The sequence below is a fragment of the Carcharhinus amblyrhynchos genome, chromosome 12, assembly GCF_965287045.1.
Source record: "Carcharhinus amblyrhynchos chromosome 12, sCarAmb.v2.hapA, whole genome shotgun sequence".
NCBI classification, from domain to species: Eukaryota; Metazoa; Chordata; class Chondrichthyes; order Carcharhiniformes; family Carcharhinidae; genus Carcharhinus; species Carcharhinus amblyrhynchos.
The window spans coordinates 18,071,461-18,093,577 of record NC_137335.1 but is presented as its reverse complement, the minus strand read 5'-3'; the positions used below and the strand labels follow the sequence as shown (position 1 = coordinate 18,093,577).

The 22,117-nt window shown below is 49.5% G+C and overlaps 1 protein-coding gene across 1 annotated transcript in view; it reads right to left on the bottom strand.

The window, feature by feature from the left end:
• Positions 1-19,587, bottom strand: part of syndig1 (synapse differentiation inducing 1) — an 87,083-nt gene extending 67,496 nt beyond the window's left edge. The window contains exon 1 of the mRNA XM_080199752.1: positions 19,501-19,587. The gene's annotated coding sequence lies outside the window, so the exon portion shown is untranslated. The remainder of the gene's footprint in view (positions 1-19,500) is intronic.
• Between the last annotated feature and the right edge of the window lie 2,530 nt (positions 19,588-22,117).

The window sequence follows — 22,117 nt, the reverse complement described above, 5'->3', positions numbered from 1 at the left end:
CTCGACACCTTTCCAGCTTGGAACATTGACCTAGAGAAAGGTCCACACAGAACCACCACCCAATCCCACACAGAACCACCACCCAATCCCACACAGAACCACCCAGTCCCACACAGAACCACCACCCAGTCCCACACAGAACCACCACCCAGTCCCACACAGAACCACCACCCAGTCCCACACAGAACCACCACCCAGTCCCACACAGAACCACCCAGTCCCACACAGAACCACCCAGTCCCACACAGAACCACCACCCAGTCCCACACAGAACCACCACCCAGTCCCACACAGAACCACCCAGTCCCACACAGAACCACCACCCAGTCCCACACAGAACCACCCAGTCCCACACAGAACCACAACCCAGTCCCACACAGAACCACCACCCAGTCCCACACAGAACCACCCAGTCCCACACAGAACCACCACCCAGTCCCACACAGAACCACCCAGTCCCACACAGAACCACCCAGCCCCACACAGAACCACCACCCAGTCCCACACAGAACCACCACCCAGTCCCACACAGAACCACCCAGTCCCACACAGAACCACCACCCAGTCCCACACAGAACCACCACCCAGCCCCACACAGGACCACCCAGTCCCACACAGAACCACCACCCAGTCCCACACAGAACCACCCAGTCCCACACAGAACCACCCAGCCCCACACAGAACCACCACCCAGTCCCACACAGAACCACCACCCAGTCCCACACAGGACCACCCAGTCCCACACAGAACCACCACCCAGTCCCACACAGAACCACCACCCAGTCCCACACAGAACCACCACCCAGCCCCACACAGGACCACCACCCAGTCCCACACAGAACCACCACCCAGTTCCACACAGAACCACCACCCAGTCCCACACAGAACCACCACCCAGTCCCACACAGAACCACCCAGTCCCACACAGAACCACCACCCAGTCCCACACAGAACCACCACCCAGTCCCACACAGAACCACCACCCAGTCCCACACAGAACCACCACCCAGTCCCACACAGAACCACCACCCAGTCCCACACAGAACCACCACCCAGTCCCACACAGAACCACCCAGTCCCACACAGAACCACCCAGTCCCACACAGAACCACCCAGTCCCACACAGAACCACCACCCAGTCCCACACAGAACCACCACCCAGTCCCACACAGAACCACCACCCAGTCCCACACAGAACCACCACCCAGTCCCACACAGAACCACCCAGTCCCACACAGAGCCACCACCCAGTCCCACACAGAACCACCACCCAGTCCCACACAGAACCACCACCCAGTCCCACACAGAACCACCCAGTCCCACACAGAACCACCACCCAGTCCCACACAGAACCACCACCCAGCCCCACACAGAACCACCACCCAGTCCCACAGAGAACCACCCAGTCCCACACAGAACCACCACCCAGTCCCACACAGAACCACCACCCAGTCCCACACAGAACCACCACCCAGTCCCACACAGAACCACCACCCAGTCCCACACAGAACCACCCAGCCCCACACAGAACCACCACCCAGTCCCACACAGAACCACCACCCAGTCCCACACAGAACCACCACCCAGTCCCACACAGAACCACCACCCAGTCCCACACAGAACCACCCAGTCCCACACAGAACCACCACCCAGTCCCACACAGAACCACCACCCAGTCCCACACAGAACCACCACCCAGTCCCACACAGAACCACCACCCAGTCCCACACAGAACCACCACCCAGCCCCACACAGAACCACAACCCAGTCCCACACAGAACCACCACCCAGTCCCACACAGAACCACCCAGTCCCACACAGAACCACCACACAGTCCCACACAGAACCACCACCCAGTCCCACACAGAACCACCACCCAGTCCCACAGAGAACCACAACCCAGTCCCACACAGAACCACCCAGTCCCACACAGAACCACCACCCAGTCCCACACAGAACCACCACCCAGTCCCACACAGAACCACCCAGTCCCACACAGAACCACCACCCAATCCCACACAGAACCACCACCCAGTCCCACACAGAACCACAACCCAGTCCCACACAGAACCACAACCCAGTCCCACACAGAACCACCACCCAGTCCCACACAGAACCACCCAGTCCCACACAGAACCACCACCCAATCCCACACAGAACCACCACCCAGTCCCACACAGAACCACAACCCAGTCCCACACAGAACCACAACCAGTCCCACACAAAACCACCACCCAGTCCCACACAGAACCACCACCCAATCCCATACAAAACCACCCAGCCCCACACAGAACCACCACCCAGTCCCACACAGAACCACCACCCAGTCCCACACAGAACCACAACCCAGTCCCAAACAGAACCACCCAGTCCCACACAGAACCACCCAGTCCCACACAGAACCACCCAGTCCCACACAGAACCACCACCCAGCCCCACACAGAACCACCACCCAGTCCCACACAGAACCACCACCCAGCCCCACACAGAACCACAACCCAGTCCCACACAGAACCACCCAGTCCCACACAGAACCACCACCCAGTCCCACACAGAACCACCACCCAGCCCCACACAGAACCACAACCCAGTCCCAAACAGAACCACCACCCAGCCCCACACAGAACCACCCAGTCCCACACAGAACCACCACCCAGTCCCACACAGAACCACCACCCAGCCCCACACAGAACCACCCAGCCCCACACAGAACCACAACCCAGCCCCACACAGAACCACAACCCAGTCCCACACAGAACCACAACCCAGTCCCATACAGAACCACCCAGTCCCACACAGAACCACCACCCAGTCCCACACAGAACCACAACCCAGTCCCATAAAGAACCACCCAGTCCCACACAGAACCACCACCCAGCCCCAAACAGAACCACCACCCAGTCCCACACAGAACCACCCAGTCCCACACAGAACCACCACCCAGCCCCACACAGAACCACAACCCAGTCCCACACAGAACCACCCAGTCCCACACAGAACCACCACCCAGCCCCAAACAGAACCACCACCCAGTCCCACACAGAACCACCCAGCCCCAAACAGAACCACCACCCAGTCCCACACAGAACCACCCAGTCCCACACAGAACCACCACCCAGCCCCACACAGAACCACAACCCAGTCCCACACAGAACCACCCAGTCCCACACAGAACCACCACCCAGTCCCACACAGAACCACAACCCAGTCCCATAAAGAACCACCCAGTCCCACACAGAACCACCACCCAGCCCCAAACAGAACCACCACCCAGTCCCACACAGAACCACCCAGTCCCACACAGAACCACCACCCAGTCCCACACAGAACCACCACCCAGTCCCACACAGAACCACCACCCAGCCCCACACAGAACCACAACCCAGTCCCAAACAGAACCACCACCCAATCCCACACAGAACCACCACCCAGCCCCACACAGAATCACCACCCAGTCCCACACAGAACCACCACCCAGTCCCACACAGAACCACCACCCAGTCCCACACAGAACCACCACCCAGTCCCACACAGAACCACCACCGAGCCCCACACAGAACCACCCAGCCCCACACAGAACCACCACCCAGTCCCACACAGAACCACCACCCAGTCCCACACAGAACCACCACCCAGCCCCACACAGAACCACCCAGTCCCACACAGAACCACCACCGAGCCCCACACAGAACCACCCAGTCCCACACAGAACCACCACCCAGTCCCACACAGAACAACAACCCAGTCCCACACAGAACCACCCAGTCCCACACAGAACCACGACCCAGTCCCACACAGAACAACAACCCAGTCCCACACAGAACAACCACCCAGTCCCACACAGAACCACCACCCAATCCCACAGAGAACCACAACCCAGTCCCACACAGAACAACAACCCAGTCCCACACAGAACAACCACCCAGTCCCACACAGAACCACAACCCAGTCCCACACAGAACAACAACCCAGTCCCACACAGAACAACCACCCAGTCCCACACAGAACCACAACCCAGTCCCACACAGAACCACAACCCAGTCCCACACAGAACCACCACCCAATCCCACAGAGAACCACCACCCAGTCCCACACAGAACAACCACCCAGTCCCACACAGAACCACCACCCAGTCCCACACAGAACCACCACCCAGTCCCACACAGAACCACCACCCAGTCCCACACAGAACCTCCTCCCAATCTCGCACAGAACCACTTCCCAGTCCCATACAGAATCACACAGAACCAGCACACAGTACCACACAGAACCAGCACACAGTGCCACACAGAACCAGCACACAGTACCACACAGAGCCACTACCCCATCCCACACAGAAACACCCAGTCCCACACAGAATCACCACCCAGTACCACACAGAATCACCACCCAGTGCCACACAGAACCACCACCCCAGCCCACACAGAATCACCACCCAGTCCCACACAGAACCACCACCCAGTCCCACACAGAACCACCCAGTCCCACACAGAACCACCACCCAGTCCCACACAGAACCACCCAGTCCCACACAGAACCACCACCCAGTCCCACACAGAACCACCCAGTCCCACACAGAACCTCCTCCCAATCTCGCACAGAACCACTTCCCAGTCCCATACAGAATCACACAGTACCACACAGAACCAGCACACAGTACCACACAGAACCAGCACACAGTACCACACAGAACCACCACCCAGTCCAACACAGAACCACCACCCAGTCCAACACAGAACCACCCTGAGGGTGCAATTTTCTGGCTGCGTTTGCCCCAGGAATGGAAAATTTCACCCAAGGTCAATGAATCTTTGCACGGTCCTATCCTGCCCATTACAATTCTTGTGGTGGATGGGACAGAATATCCCACCCTTAGTGTCCAAAGATATGTGGGTTAGATGGATCGACAATGATAAATTTGCGGGGTTGCTGGAGTTAGGCCTGGTTACAATGCTCTGTTGGAAAGTCAGTGCAGATTTGATGGGTCAAATGATTTTAATGCTCTGGAGCATTAAATGGCCTCCTTTTGCACTGTAGGGATTCCTACATTTGACCCATGAGCCTGCACAGACCAAAATCTCACCCAGGCCCTATCCTCGTAACTCCACATATTTACCCTGCTAATCCCCCTGACACTCGGGTCGATTTAACATGACCAATCCACCTAACCCACGCATCTTTGGAGTATGGGACAAAACTGGACAAGCCAGAGGAAACCCATGCAGACACGGGGAGAATGTGCTAACTCCACACAGACAGTCACCCGAGGCCAGAATTGAACCCGGGTCCCTGGTGCTGTGAGGCAGCAGTGCTAACCACTATACTACCACGCTGCAAATGTTAGAGAACATGTGTGGAAATCCCTCTAGGGCAGCTTTGAGAATCAACAACTGGAGTACTGTGTGCAGTTTTGGTCGCCACACTTGTGGAAGGATATTTTGGCCTTGGAGGGAGTGCAGAGGAGGTTCACTAGGCTGATACCGGAGATGAGGGGGTTGGACTATGAAGAGAGACTAAATAGACTGGGTCTGTACTCGTTGGAGTTTAGAAGGATGAGGGGGGATCTTATAGAGATGTATAAGATGATGAAAGGGATGGATAGGGTAGAGGTGGAGAGGTTCTTCTCACTCAGAAAGGACAGCAGGACTAGAGGGCACAGCCTCAAGATAAGGGGGGGGCGGGGGGGGCAGTTTAGAATGGAGTTGAGGAGGAACTTCTTCACTCAAAGGGTAGTGAATCTCTGGAATTCTCTGCCCATTGAAGTGGTGGAGGTTGCCTCGCTAAATATATTTAAGACACGGGTGGATAGGTTTTTGATAGGCAAGGGGATAAAGGGTTATGGGGAGAATGCGGGGAAGTGGAACTGATCCACTTCAGATCAGCCATGATCTTATTGAATGGCGGGGCAGGCTCGAAGGGCCAGATGGCCTACTCCTGCTCCTATTTCTTATGTTCTTATGTTCTTATTAACAAATCAGTTTGAAAATATCTGGGAAAAAAAAAGCTGCTGCTAGTAAAGTAAAAGCGAAGTTTAGTTATTACAAGTAGGCTTACGTTAATACTGCATAAATCATAGAACCCTACAGTGCAGAAAGAGGCCTTTCGGCCTGTCGAGTCTGCACCGAACACAATCCCACCCAGGCCCTACCTCCATATCACATATTATACCCACTAATCTCTCTAACCTACACATCCCTGGACACTAACGGGCAATTTCTTATCATGGCCAATCAACCTAACCCGCACATCTTTGGAATGTGGGAGGAAACCAGAGTACCTGGAGGAAACCCACGCAGACACGAGGAGAATGTGCAAACTCCACACAGTGGAGGAGAATGTGCAAACTCCACAGCAATGAAGTTACTGTGAAAATCCTGTAGTTGCCACACTCCAGTGCCTGTTCGGGTACACTGAGGGGGGACTTAGCATGGCCAATGCCCCTAACCTGCAGGTCTTTCAGGCTGTAGGAGGAAACCGGAGCAGTCAGAGGAAACCCACACTGACATGGGGAGAATGTACAATATCCGCACAGACAATGACCAAAATTGGGAATCGAACCCAGGTCCCTGGTACTGTGAGGCAGCAGTGCTAACCACAGTGTCATCCATGGAGGTGACCACAAAACTCTCAGGTTCATCGGAATTCGACTGCCCCGCGCACCACAGAATTGGAGCAGGTGAGGGGCAGACATTGGAAATGTCCATTGATCTCGGGCGGGATTTTGGATTGAGTGAAGTCATAAAATCCTGCCCATTGTCACAAATCTAAAGCTTTTCCCTCCAGGGAAGGAAATCTGCCCTTCTTACTGATCTACATATGACTCTAGTCCTACACTAACATAGTTGACTCTTAACCACCACCCTGACTCAATCTAGTTCATAAGAATGTAAGAACTAGAAGCAGGAGTAGGCCACCTGACCCCTCGAGCCTGCTCCACCATTCAATAAGATCATGGCTTATCTTTTTATGGACTCAGCTCCACTTGCCCACCCGCTCAGCAAAACCCTTAAATCCTTTACTGTTCAAAAATGTATCTATCCTTGCCTTAAAAACATTCAATGAGGTAGCCTCAACTGCTTCACTGGGCAGGGATTCTACAGATTCACCACCCTTTGTGTGAAGAAGTTCCTCCTCAACTCAGTCCTAAATCTGCTTCCCCTTATTTTGAGGCTATGCCCCCTAGTTCTAGTTTCACCCGCCAGTGGAAGCAATTTCCCTGCTTCTATCTTATCTATTTCCTTCATAATCTTATATGCTTCTACAAGATCTCCCCTCATTCTTCTGAATTCCAATGAGTATAGCCCCAGTCTACTCAGTCTCTCCCCATAAGCCAACCCTCTCAACTCTGGAATCCAGTGACTCTCCTCTGTACCCCCTCCAGCACCAGTATATCCTTTCTCAAGTAAGGAGACCAAAACTGTACTCCAATGTGGCCTCACCAGCACCTTATACAGCTGCAACATAACCTCACTGTTTTTAAACTCCATCCCTCTAGCAATGAAGGATAAAATTCCATTTACCGTTTTAATTACCTGCTGCACCTGCAAACCAACTCCTTGAGATTCTTGCACAAGGACACCCAGGTCCCTCTGCACAGCAGCATGCTGCAATTTTTTACCATTTAAATAATAGTCCATTTTGCTGCTTTTCCTACCAAAATGGATGGCCTCACATTTACCAACATTGTACTCCATCTGCCAGACTCTCACTCACTCAGACTATTTATATCCCTTTGTAGACTTTCAGCGTCCTCTAAACACTTTGCTCTGCCACTCATCTTAGCGTCCTCTGCGAATTTTGACACACTACTCTTGGTCCCCAACTCTAAATCATCTCTGTAAATTGTAAACTTAGCTAAGGGCTGGGCATTAAATGCTGGTCACATCAGTAACACCTACACCCAGAGCATTAAAAACACACACACACACACACACAAATTAGCAGACAGGCCAACGTCAAAATGGGGTTACGTGCTCTTGAATCCTTGCAAAGATGCCTGTCATTCCCTAACATTTCCCACAGCGAGTGTATAAAAGGCACAATCTTTTGCCTGTTTCTTGCAGGATAATTTAGATAACCTGAGTGCCCCCCAACCACCCCCCCCCAGTGCAGACTCTGGGTTTGGAATCGCAGGCAACTTCCTTGTCAGAAGAACAGTCGTGTACTTGACATTTTTCTCAATTTGTTTCTGTCTCTCTAATCCATTTGGCACGTTAGGTAACTGGCTTCTTGACTTCCCCCCCGCCGGTCACCGCCGGCTGAGCCAGCATGCCTGCCTTTGATACCGAGCCAGTTGTTCTCAGGAACTGAGCCAGGCTCTGATGAAAGCCTCAGTGCTTACTGATATACTGAGCACTGAATCGCAGGTTAGCAGCGTTTAATTCCTATTCTGCAGTTTTATCTTGCACCTGCAAAGTTGAGATGCAGAGTCGCTCTGTCCAGGCAGCTATTTTGCACTGCTCTGATTCATGACCCTTTTGCTGCACAGAACTGTCAGAGCTGCAAGTTTATATCTAACCAAAGGTGTTTCCTGGCAGCACAATACTGAACATTGCAGATCTAACAGGGCTTTAAAGGCAAGCACTCCTGGCTCAAGGACACTCTCATTTTAATGACACAGTGCTTTACTCAGCACTCAGTGATGCAGATCCGAATTTCACAAGAGGCAATGCCACCATTTCTTTAACTCTCCCTCACCCCCGGTGCATTTTGATGAATTCTCGCTCCTCTTGCTGAGTCTGAGTGGAATCCAATTTAATTAGCAATCTCCAGGGACCCTGGAAAGGGAGCTGTCATCAGGTCCTCTCAATCCTGGCTTTGCCTCCCAGTCATTATCCGAAAGATGTGTTTATCACCAGCATCAGCCTGGACAACTGCTCGCAATCTCCCCCTGAGCACTGGATTCGAGTCCTTCGCCAGGACTCTGAGTATATAATCCAGACTGACACTCCCAGAGCAGTACTGAGGGAGTGCTGCACTGCCCCAGGTGCTGTCTTTAGGATGACATGTTTAAACTGAGGACCTGCCCTCCAGTCGATTTGCAGTTGTCTGACTTCTTAGATTAGGTGAGTCCGGCTCACATAGCTCCCAACGTGGGGAGGGGGTGCAGGGGAAATGTTTTGTGTTGTGGTGCTTCTCCCCACCTCCCACACTGTCTCTATAGTTTCATTATTTATTTATTATTTTTATGTATTAATGTGACAAGTAGGCTTACATTAACACTGCATTGAAGTTACCCCGAAAATTCCCTAGTCGCATCACTCCGGCACCTGTTCAGGTACACTGAGAGGGACTTTAGTATGGCCAATGCACCCAACTAGCCCGTCTTGCGGACTGTGGGAGGAAACTGGAGCACACAGAGGAATCCCACGCAGACATGGGGAGACCATGCAAACTCCACTCAGACAGCGACTCAAACCAGGAATCGAACCGGGGTCCCTGGCGCTGTGAGGTAGCAGTGTTAAGCACTGTGCCATCGTGCTGCCCCTTACAGAGCTAATGTAGGTCTGTTTCTTCTTGATAAGATATGGATGGGGGAAGATTCTACACTCTGGATAATGACAGCTTCAGTAGTTGCATTGGATTGACTTGGTGAATGACTGGTGTGGATATTCAGCACTGTGTCTGGAAAGTTAGCAGGGACACTCTGGGTGATACTCCCACCCCGCCGTGCTAATTATCTAGTGCAGGGAGGTGGGAGAACCTTGCATTTGGGCACACATGGGATTCACACGTGTGTTCCTGCCACATGCATATCTCTCAGCGCCGGATTTCCAGCACTGTCTGACTTGCGCTGGAAACCAGTGGGAACTCTAGGTCTGTACTTTACATCTTATTTTAATGTTACTTAATGTGATTATCGAGCCTGGGACTGAATTCTCCAGGCCTGATAGCATCTCTCACCCCACCAGGAGTATTTCACTCCGGTGGGGTTTAGAGCATCTCCCCACTTTCGGGGAACTAGCGGAGGCCCCACCGGATGAAGAGGGGCAATTGGAGCCCCCCAGGGGGTCAGGCAATGGGAGGATGGTGGCCCCTGGGCATGAGCAACCTGGCAGTGCCAGCCTGTGGTCCCTGGCACTGCCCAAGGGACGAAGTGCCCATGTCCTGGGGCACCTTGGCACTGCCTATCAGGAGTCGAGCAGTACCAAGAGATGGGGCCAATAGGGGCAGGGCCTGGTAGGAGGCGGGGCTTAGGGGCAAATAGAGAGTGGGAGGTCCCACTGCATGGGTGTTGTGAGACTTTTTACTCTGCATGGGGATCGATGAGGGCAGGACGGAGGCCAGCGTTTGGGGCAGGTTGTGGGGTGCTTGGGGCTGTTGGAGGGGGTGAATCTGTTTCGGGGGGCTGGAAATCAGGGCAGGCTGGGGGGAGGTGCCTGGCAGGGGGAGGTGTGAGGAGCTTTCATCGCTTCTGGGGAGTGGTGAGGAGCTACAGATCGGGGTTCCCTGAGACCGGGGTGGGGGTGGGGGGGATTCGAGGCCAGCCTGGGAATGGTCGGTAGGCTGCAAAAGGGCCATTGGCTGTTGGGGGGCAGCACTGCGGGGGTCCTGGGCTGGCCAGCGATCGAGCTGGTCAGCAAATGGGGAGGCTCAGTTTGAGGTCAATGCCCATGCACGGACTTCCGCTGGTTTCAGTGCGAACAGGTCCCATCTCCTGAAATTGAATGATAATCACGCTGGTGCCTCTGCGTTGCACAGAATATGGGAGATTCTAGTCTGAACTCCCACTACAAAAACCGGCATGAATTACTCCAATTTTCCCACAAATTCAACACTTAGAATATCTGGGGGAGAATTCCATCCATTGTCTTTCTTTTGTGCCCAGAGCATTCAGAAATATCCCAGTATTACACAGCTGAATGGACTGGAAACTGGCCAATTAGGACCATCCACTTGGCAATTTTGGCTGAGGGTACTTAAGCACTTCTGTCTCATCTTCTGCATCCACCATGTCTGAGAATGACAATGCTCATGAAAGCTCCTCCTTCAGTTTGTGGCCTAATGTCCACCTCCACAATGGGGAGGTAATGGCCTAGTGGTATAATAACAAGATTGTTCATCCAGAAACTCAGCTAATATTTTGGGGACCCGGGTTCAAATCCCACCATAGCAGGTAGTGGAATTTGAATTCAATAAAAAAAATCTGGAATTAAGAATCTACTGATGACCATGAAACCATTGTTGGAAAAACCCATCTGGTTCACTACGAAGAAGATAGGAGGAGGCCATTTGGCCCTTCGAGCTTGCTCTGCCATTCGTCACGATCATGGCTGATCATCCAACTCAATAACCAAATCCTGCTTTCTCCCCATAATCTTTGATCCTATTTTCCCCAAGTGCTATATCTGGCCTTCTCTTGAATACATTCACTGTTTTGGCATCAACTACTTCCTGTGGTAATGAATTCCACAGACAGACCACTCATTGGGTGAAGAAATGTCTTCTCATCTCCATTCTAAATGGTCTACCCCAAATCCTCAGATTGTGACCTCTGGTTCTGGATTCCCCGACCATTGGAAACATCCTCACTGCATCTACCCTGTCTAGTCCTGTTCGAATTTTCTAAATCTCTATGAGATCTCCCCTCATTTGTCTGAACTTCAGTGAAAACAATCCTAACTAGTCAATCACTCCTTATACATCGGTCCGCCATCCCCGGAATCAGCCTGGTAAACCTTTGCTGCACTGCCTCAGGAGCAAGAACATCCTTCCTCTGAAATGGAGACCAAAACTGCACACAATATTCTAGGTGTGGCCTCACCAAGGCCCTGTATAATTACAACAACACACCCCTGCTCCTGCAGTGAAACCTCTCTCAGTGAAGGCCATTTGCCTTCTTTTACTGCCTGCTGCACCTGCATACTTACCTTCAGCAGCTGGTACACAAGGACATCAGGTCTCCTTTAGGGAAGGAAATCTGTCATCCTTACCTGGTCTGACCTAAATGTGACTCCAGCGCCACAGCAATGTGGTTAATGTCGGGCAAGGGATGGGCAATAAATGCTGGCCAGCCAGTGATGCCCAATGTCCCACGAATGAATAAAAAGAAATGATCTTATGGATGTGGTAAGAGCTGCTCAGTTTTGCTCTGACCTGTTAGATTTTTCTGCATGCCAGTAACCTCGTGTAGTGGCCTTACTAGATTTGTAAATCTGCTGCATGTCTTAGCACAACCCATCTACACTTCACCTAGAGCTAGCTTTGGTCACCTCAATCAATGGTGATTGAGGAGTGAAAAATTTCCCCGAGGTTACAGATAGTGACCGTAAACAGTTCTCCCGGTGCTCCATGGGTGTCCAACCAGATCTTGTTTGCTTTATACACGGATGGTACCATGCTACATTTTGGGGGACATTCTGAAGGGTGGGTGGGGAAAACTGTTTAAAATGCAATCCTACAAGTTCCTTAGAGAGGGACAGTTTTATTTCAAACACAGCTGTGCTTTGGAAAGGGGAAGGGCAAAGACAGAGAGATGGGGGAGTGGGAGTACGGAGTAGTGGGAAGAGTGGAAAGGGATATTAACTGACGGAGAGATGATAAAAGCGGGGAGGTCAAAAGCAAATCACTGCGGATGCTGGAATCTGAAACAGAAAAGAAAAATGCTGGAAAATCTTAGCGGGTCTGACAGCATCTGTGCCGAGAGAATAAAGCCAGAGCCACAAAACATGGGCTCTAATCTCTCTGCATAGATGCTGGAAAGCCTGCTGATGATTTTCCAGCATTTTCTGTTTTTGTTTGCGATCACGCTGAAACTGTATAAAACAATAGTTAGGCCACAGCTGGAGTACAGTGTATAGTCCTGGCACCACTGATTACACAGCATAGGAGATTTATAAGGATGTATTCACACTGGCAAACTACAACCATACCTTGCCAAACAGAACCATGGACCAACACAAGGAAATGCATGTTCCCCAGTGCTCTCTTGGGGCAGAGCACCTGAAAAGGGGCAACTCTGGAAAATGTAAACTATGAAGAAAGGTTTTATAGGCTGGCTTTGTTTTGTATGGAACAGCTGACAGGAGAATTCATAGAATCATAGAATCCCTACAGTACAGAAGGAGGCCATTCAGCCCATTGAGTCTGCACCAACAATAATCCCACCCATAACCGCATGTATTTATCCTGTGAATCCCCCTGACACTTAGCATTAATTTAGAATGGCTAGTCCACCTAACTCGCATATCTTTGGACTGTGGGAGGAAACTGGAGCACCCGGAGGAAACCCACACAGACACAGGGAGAAAATGCAAACTCTACTCTGACAGTCGCCCAAGGCCGGAATTGGACCCGGGTCCCTGGCGCTGTGAGGCAACAGTGCTAGCCACCATACTGCTCTAAATTAATTGGGGTGTGTGACATTATATGAGGTGTTAAGACAGAATGGAGAGGAAGGAAAGTTTCCCTCAGCAGAGAGATTTGAAGAGTCATTGACTTTTACTGGCATTTCTCTCTCGCAGATTCTGGGTGTTTCCAGCATTTTTCCGTTTCTATTTCACATTTTGCAGGAGCTGCAATTGTTTGAAGGATAAGACGGGAATTGGGGGTGGTGGGGGTCTGGAACTCCCAACCTGAAAGGATGGCAAAGTGAAAATCCTCGCCACATTTACAACAAAGAACAAAAAATTATGGGACGGGAACAGGCCCTTCAGCCCTCCAAGCCTGCACTGACCATGCTGCCCATCTGAACTAAAACGCTCTACCCTTCTGGGGACCATATCCATCGATTCCCATCCTATTCATGTATTTGTCCAGATGCCCCTTAAAAGTTGAGTCAAAGTTAAAAACCACTGGGGTGAATGGAGGTGCTGCAACCTACAAGGCTGCAGACCATGAACGTGAGAGTGGATTTAGGTTGGATCGCCATGTTCTAAGTGATGGGGAAATGATGAACCAAAGGGCCCCCCGTTCTGCTATGGGGTGATATTATAGTTTTTACCGGAGCGAAGAAGTTGGGATGGTAAGTGATCCATTTGCTCACGCTCTCACCCCACAATCTCAGCACTGGGAATCAGGCATCGGACAACCATTTAACAGCAATGTGATGAGAGTCTCCACGTGCCAACGGAGTCTTGGCTGAGGCATCAGCCAGAACTCTACCACCTCGCCCACCCAGAATTGGAGTGGGGAATGGTCCGGAAACAGAAATCTGCATTGACCACAGGCGGGAATTTCCGGTCTTTCCCGAGCGAGGCTATAAAATCCCACCCATCAAGTGGGAGAGGGTTTATGCCCTGAGCAGGAAGTTGGACAGGGCTATCAATTTAAGCCCCCCACCTCCCCGCAGCTCTCCCAATCTCTCATCTCGTACAGCAAGCTCAACACAGCAAACAAATGAAATCAACAAACGTCAAGGATGTGATTACATGAGAGAGGATCAAAGGAGACTCGCCAGGATGTGGTTTGGGCTGGAACATTTCAGCTATGAAGAGAGGCTGGTTAGGCTGGGGTTGTTTTCCTTAGAGCAGAGAAGGCTGAGAGGGGGACGTGACTGAGGTGTTGAAAATTATGAGGGACATTGATAGAATGGATAGGAAGAAACTTTTCCCCTTAGTAGAGGAATCAGTAACTAGGGAGCATTGATTTCAGATAAGGAGCAGGAGATTTGAGGAAAAATATTTTCACCCAGAGGGTGGTGGGATTCTGGGACTCACTGCCTGAGAGGCTGGTGGAGGAGAGAACCCTGACAACATTGAAGGAGCATTTAGATGAGCACTTGAGATGCCATAGCATACAAGGTTACAGACCAAGTGCTGGAAAATGGGATTAGAACAGATAGGTGCTTGATGGCCAGTACCGGCACGATGGGCCAAAAGGCCTCTTTCTGTGCTGGAAAACTTTATCACTTGATGCAAATGTTGCCACCTCCAGCAGTATAGGCATTGTGGACGGTGGAGGGAAAGGGATAGGTGGGTGGAGGAAAAGGGGATAGGAGGGTGGAGGGAAAGGGGATAGGAGGGTGGAGGAAAAGGGGAGAGGAGGGTGGAGGGAAAGGGGATAGGAGGGTGGAGGGAAAGGGGATAGGAGGGTGGAGGGAAAGGGATAGGAGGGTGGAGGGAAAGGGGAGAGGAGGGTGGAGGGTTAGGAGTTAGAAGTGTGGAGAGAAGGGGATAAGAGGATGGAGAGAAAGGGGAGAGGACGATGGAAAGAAAGGGAATAGGAGGATGGAGAGTGAAGGGATAGGAGGGTGGAGGGAAAAGGGATAGGAGGATGGAGGGAAAGGGGAAAGGACGATGGAGTGGAAGGGGATAGGAGGGTGGAGACAAAAGGGATAGGAGGCGAGAGGGACAGGTGCTAGGAGGGTGGAGAGTAAGGGCTTGAAGGGTGGAGGGAAGGGAATAGGAGGGTGGAGAGAAGGGGATAGGAGGATGGAGGGAAAGGAGATAGGAGGGTGGAGGGAAAGGGGATAGGAGGGTGGAGGGAAAGGGGATAGGAGGGTGGAGGGAAAGGGGATAGGAGGGTGGAGGGAAAGTAGATAGGAGGATGGAGAGAAGGGGAATCGGTGGGTGGATGGGAAAGGGGATCGGAGGGTGGAGAAAAATGGGAATAGTGAGGGGAGGTGATGGCCTAATGGTATTATCACTAGACTAGATTGAATGCAGAAACTCAGCTAATGTTCTGGGAACTCAGGTTTGAATTAAGAATCTGCTGATGACCATTGTTGCTTGTGGGAAAATCCCATCTGGTTCACTAATGTATTTCATTAGTGTCCTTCAGGGAAGGAAATCTGTCATCTTTACCTGGACTGGCCTGCATGTGACTTCAGAGGCACAGCAACATTCCCTCCAAGGCAACTAGGGAGAGGCGGTGGCACAGTGCAACCTCACAGTGCCAGGGACCCAGGTTCCATTCCTGGCATGGGTCACTGTCTGTGTGGAGTCTGCACGTTCTCCCCATGTCTGCGTAGATTTCTTCCGGGTGCTCTGGTTTCCTTCCCACAGTCCAAAGACATGCAGGTTAGGTGCTAAAAAATTAGTTTCAGGGAGACTAGCCAGGGTAAATGAATGGGGTTATGGGGATAGTACCTGGGTGGGATTGAGGTCAATGCAGACTCGATGGGCTGAATGGCCCCTTCTGCACTGTAGGATTCTATAACCAGCCAGCAATGCCCATATCCCATGTATGAATAATTAAAAAGAAGTAGGGTGGAGAGAAGGGAATAGGAGGGTGGAGCTGCCTTAAGTCCCCAAAAGTGTCAGTACACAGTGTGGGTGAGCGGCACGGTGGCACAGTGGTTGGCACTGCAACCTTACAATGCCAGGGACCCGGATTCGATTCCTGGCTTGGGTCACTGTGTCTGTGTGGAGTTTGCACGTTCTCCCCGTATCTGCGTGGGTTTCCTCCAGGTTCTCCGATTTCCTCCAACAATCCAAAGATGTGTGGGTTAGGCTGATTGGCTGATTGGTAACTTGTCCCTCAGTGTCGCGGGATTAGCAGGGTAAATACGTAGAGATGTTTCAGGGGGACTAGCTGGGTTAAATGCATGGGGTTATGGGGATAGGGCCTGGGTGGGATTGTGGTCGGTGCAGACTCGATGGGCCGAATGTCCTCTTTCTGCACTGTAGGGATTCTATGATTCAATGGGCTAAGACCTTCTTGTTGAAGATGGGAGTGCCCAAATATTTGACTTTCCTAAGCAAGCACCAGGCAGCAGCTCTGGTGGTGTAGAGTCCAGGTTGAACGTTTGTCAAAACATGTCACATCCCAGGTATTCCCTTCCACAGGAACCTTCTTTATTCATATTAAAAATCTCCCCTCGGCACTGCAGCAAGGAAACGCTTGGCAAAAATACCTTTAGTAGCGCTGTTGCAGCCAGACACTGGGGGGAATGCAGGAATAAACTCCACTGGATTTCATAGAATAGAAGCAGGGGGAGTCCATTCGGCCCATTGTGCCTGTACTAGCAGCAGCAGAGCTCTCCAGTTTAACTCCACACTGTGTGCACTGCACCGGAGCAGAACTAATCTGCTCATCTGCAGTTTCTGGGCAATTTAGCTTGGTGGTTCGTTACACTTCGCATTAAACACCCCCCCCCCCTCCTTACCTTTCTCAAAATAAATCTACCAGATCGGACGCAGTCAGTCAATGATCAATCCACTCGGCCCTGTCAGGATCAGGGGAGTTTAAATTTTACTGCAATTTTGACAAATGTTTAAAATGCAGGAGAGGTGAAAAGATCCGATAAACACCCAGCACACAGTCACCAAGTCATTGGCTTTCTGCCCGCGCTTGATCAGAGGGACAAGAACCGCAGTAACAACCTGTTTACAACACACACACACACCTTCCCAGTTTAACATTTGCCTTACTCAAGGGTATCTGGAGGGAAGTACCTCAGCCGCCCCCCCCCCACCCCACACCTTCATTAGGGGGCTATCCCCAGACCCTGGGCTAACCAGTGAAAGCCTCTCTCACATTTCCCCATGCAATAACACAGTTGTCACCCACTTCAGAAAGGGTTTCGTTCCGATTCACTGGGACATTGGTAAAGCTCAGCCGTGTGCTCTGTCGGAATGTGTCCCACTTATGTGGTCAAGAAATGTTGCAAAATGCACGTTATTATTTCCAGTCGGTCTGTACGTGAGATGTGTATTTAACTGTAGGTATGCAGTGTATATGTGAGATGTGTACGTAACCGTAAGTATGTAATGTACATGTGAGATGTATATGTAACTATAAATATATAATGTATGTGTGTAACTGTAGATATGTAATGCACATCTGAGATGTGCATGTAACAATAGTTTTGTGATATATATGTAACTATAGGCCTGAGATGTGTGTGTATAGCTCTGTATGTGATATATATATAACTATAGGTGTGAGATGTGTGTTTAGCTCTATATGGGATCTACATGTAACTACAGGTGTAGGATGTGTGCATGTAGTTGTGTGTGTGATATATATGTAGCCATAGGTGTGAGATGTGTGTGTATAGTTTTGTATGTGATCTACATGTAACTATAAGTGTGAGATATGTGTGTAGCTCTGTATGTGATCTACGTGTAACTATAGGTGTGAGACGTGTGGGTGTAGCTCTGTATGTGATATATATGTAACTATAGGTGTGAGATGTGTGTGTGTAGCTCTGTATGTGATATATATGTAACTATAGGTGTGAGATGTGTGTAGCTCTGTATGTGATATATATGTAACTATAGGTGTGAGACGTGTGTGTGTAGCTCTGTATGTGATATATATGTAACTATAAGTGTGAGATGTGTGTGTAGCTCTGTATGTAACTATAGGTGTGAGATGTGTGTGTGTAGCTCTGTATGTGATATATATGTAACTATAGGTGTGGGATGTGTGTGTGTAGCTCTGTATGTGATATATATGTAACTATAGGTGTGAGACGTGTGTGTGTAGCTCTGTATGTGATATATATGTAACTATAGGTGTGGGATGTGTGTGTGTGTGTAGCTCTGTATGTGATATATATGCAACTATAGGTGTGGGATGTGTGTGTGTAGCTCTGTATGTGATATATATATAACTAAAGATGTGAGATATGTGTGTGTAGCTCTGTATGTGATATATATGTAACTATAGGTGTGGGATGTGTGTGTGTAGCTCTGTATGTGATATATATATAACTAAAGATGTGAGATATGTGTGTGTAGCTCTGTATGTGATATATATGTAACTATAGGTGTGAGATGTGTGTGTAAAGCTCTGTATGTGATATATATGTAACTATAGGTGTGAGATGTGTGTATAAAGCTCTGTATGTGATATATATGTAACTATAGGTGTGAGATGTGTGTGTGTAGCTCTGTATGTGATATATACGTAACTATAGGTGTGAGATGTGTGTGTGTAAAGCTCTGTATGTGATATATATGTAACTATAGGTGTGAGATGTGTGTGTAAAGCTCTGTATGTGATATATATGTAACTATGGGTATGGGATGTGTGTGTAAAGCTCTGTATGTGATATATATGTAACTATAGGTGTGAGATGTGTGTGTGTAGCTCTGTATGTGATATATACGTAACTATAGGTGTGAGATGTGTGTGTGTAAAGCTCTGTATGTGATATATATGTAACTATAGGTGTGAGATGTGTGTGTAAAGCTCTGTATGTGATATATATGTAACTATGGGTATGGGATGTGTGTGTAAAGCTCTGTATGTGATATATATGTAACTATAGGTATGGGATGTGTGTGCATAGCTCTGTATGTGATATATATGTAACTATAGGTGTGGGATGTGTGTGTAAAGCTCTGTATGTGATATATATGTAACTATAGGTATGGGATGTGTGTGTAAAGCTCTGTATGTGATATATATGTAACTATGGGTATGGGATGTGTGTGTATAGCTCTGTATGTGATATATATGTAACTATAGGTATGGGATGTGTGTGTATAGCTCTGTATGTGATATGAATGCTTGATGAATATATCTGTATAAATGGGTCAGTTTCATACCGGCGGCTACAACGTCTTTCCCCGGAGCAAGATTAAACAAGACACACTTTGTTCCGCCTACCTGTTCTTTCCTTTATGAGGCTGCCCGGTGTGGTACCGAACTCTGCCGAGCCATCCATTAGTGAGGGGCTGTCCGCTCAGCCCTTCCGTCCAGCCAGCGGCCCCTGGGGCTGGGGGCAGCATGATCAGCGGCAGCAATGCTGCAGTCTGCAAGCACCATCACTGCACTGCACTGCCCTGCTTACAGAGCTGCTCACATTAGGCTGCTCACACAGAGCCTCCAAGCCCGGAAAGCAACACCTCCACACCAACCTACCCTGTCTATCTCCGATCCAGCGCTGCTTAAATCCACCAGGCATCTCCCACTGACACAGCACCGTGTCTCTCCCCCAATAACCAGGGCTGTGCGTGTACGTGTGTCTGCAAATCCAAATCCACACAGACAGAGGTTTACAAAAGTGTGTTTGTGTATGGGCGTAAATCTGTACGTTCATACACACAGGTGTATTTTTGTATAACTTGTATGCTTACGAATGTGTAGGTGTGTGCGTATTAGAGTACATGCATGTGTGTGCCTATCAATATGTGTGTCTGTGTGATTATGCATCTGCAAGTATGAATGAGGGTACGTGTGACAGTGCAGGTATAACCACTAATCCCTACAGTGCAGAAAGAGGCCATTTGGCCCATCGATTTTGCACTGATTTTCCAAAAGAGCATCCCACCCAAGCCCTCCCCTCCACCCTAACCCCATACATTTACCATGGCTAATCCCCTTAACCTACACATCTTGGGACACTAAGGGGCAATTTAGCATAGCAAATCCACCTAACCTGCACTTTGGAGGAAACCAGAGCACCCTGAGGAAACCCATGCAGAATGTGCAAACTCCACGCAGACAGTGACCCAAGCTGGGAATCGAACCCAGATCCCTGGCGCTGTGAGGCAGCAGTGCTAACCACTGTGCTGCCCTGTGTGTGTGCGTGTGTGTGTGTGTGTCTGTCTGTCTGTGTGTGAATGTATGACTGTATATGGGACAGTGTGTATGTATGTATGAACTCATGCGTGTGTGATAATGTATGTGTGTTTTTGTGTATGTGACAGTGTGTGTGAGTGACAGTATATGTATAAGCAACAGTGGCTGTGTGTAACAGTACATGACAGTGTGTACACGTGACAGTGTTTTTGTATGACAATGTGTATGTGTAACAGTATATATTTGTGTTTGTATGACAGCATGTATACTTGAGTGTCCATGTGATAGTATATAAAAACAACATGTTTGTATGACAGCATGTATGTCTGACAGTGTGTATGTTTGACTATGTGTGTGTATATATGACAGTATGTACATTTGATGGTGTGTATGTGTGACAATGTGTTTGTGAAAATATGTATGCATGTACATATGGCAATGTATATATGTGACAGTGTGTTCATACAGCAGTATATGCATGTGGCAGAGTTACATGTGACAATATGTATGTGTAACAGTGTGTACATGTGATGGTGTGTATGTGTAACATTGTGTATGTGTGACAGTGTGTACATGTAAGAGTGTGTGTTTATGAATGTGACAGTGAGTATATGTGACTGTATATAAGTGACAGTGTGTATGTGTGTTATCATTTATGTGACAGCATGTGTGTATCTGTGGCAGTGTGTGTACATGTGACAGTGTGAAAATGTGACAGTGTATATGTGTGAGAGTGCGTATATGTGACGCATTGCGTATGTAAGACAGTGTGTACATGTGATAGTGTGTACATGTGATAGTGTATATGTGTGACAGTGTTATGCATGACAGTGTGTACATGTGACAATGTGTACATGTGATTGTGTATATGTGCAACACTGTGTACATGTGACAGTGTGTAATGTGACAGTGTGTATGTGTGACAGTGTGTATGTGTGACAGTATGTACATGTGTATGTGTGACAGTGTGAAAGTGTGTACGTGTGACAGTGTATACGTGTGACAGTGTGTACATGTGTATTTGTGAAAGTATGACAGTGCATATGTGCGACAGTGTGTACATGTGACAGTGTGTACATGTGTATGTGTGACAGTGTGTACATGTGACAGTGTGTATGTCTGACTGTGTGTACATGTGTATGTGCGACAATGTGTAAGTGTGACAGTGCATATGTGTGACAGTGTGTATGTGTGACTGTGTGTACATGTGTATGTGTGACAGTGTGTATGCGTGACTGTGTGTACATGTGTATGTGTGAAAGTGTGTACGTGTGACAGTGTGTATGTGCATTTGGGAGATTTGGACAGCCTACTGCAGGCACCACAACACATTGGAGAGTTGTCACCAACGGTGCTTTCACAAAATCCACTAAATCCAGTGATCCCAAGCCAACATGTCCAGTAATCACTGAAAAGCAACTCCTAGAACATAGAACATTATAGCACAGTACAGGCCCTTCGGCCCTCGATGTTGTGCCGAGCGATATCCAAATCCAAGATCAAGCTATCCCACTCCCTATCATTCTGGTGTGCTCCATGCGCCCATCCAATAACCATTTGAAAGTTCCTAAAGTATCCAACTCCAGTATCACAGCAGGCAATGCATTCCACACCCCAACCACTCTCTGAGTAAAGGACCTGTCTCAGGCATCCCTCTTATATCTTCCACCATGAACCTTATAGTTATGCCCCCTCGTAACAG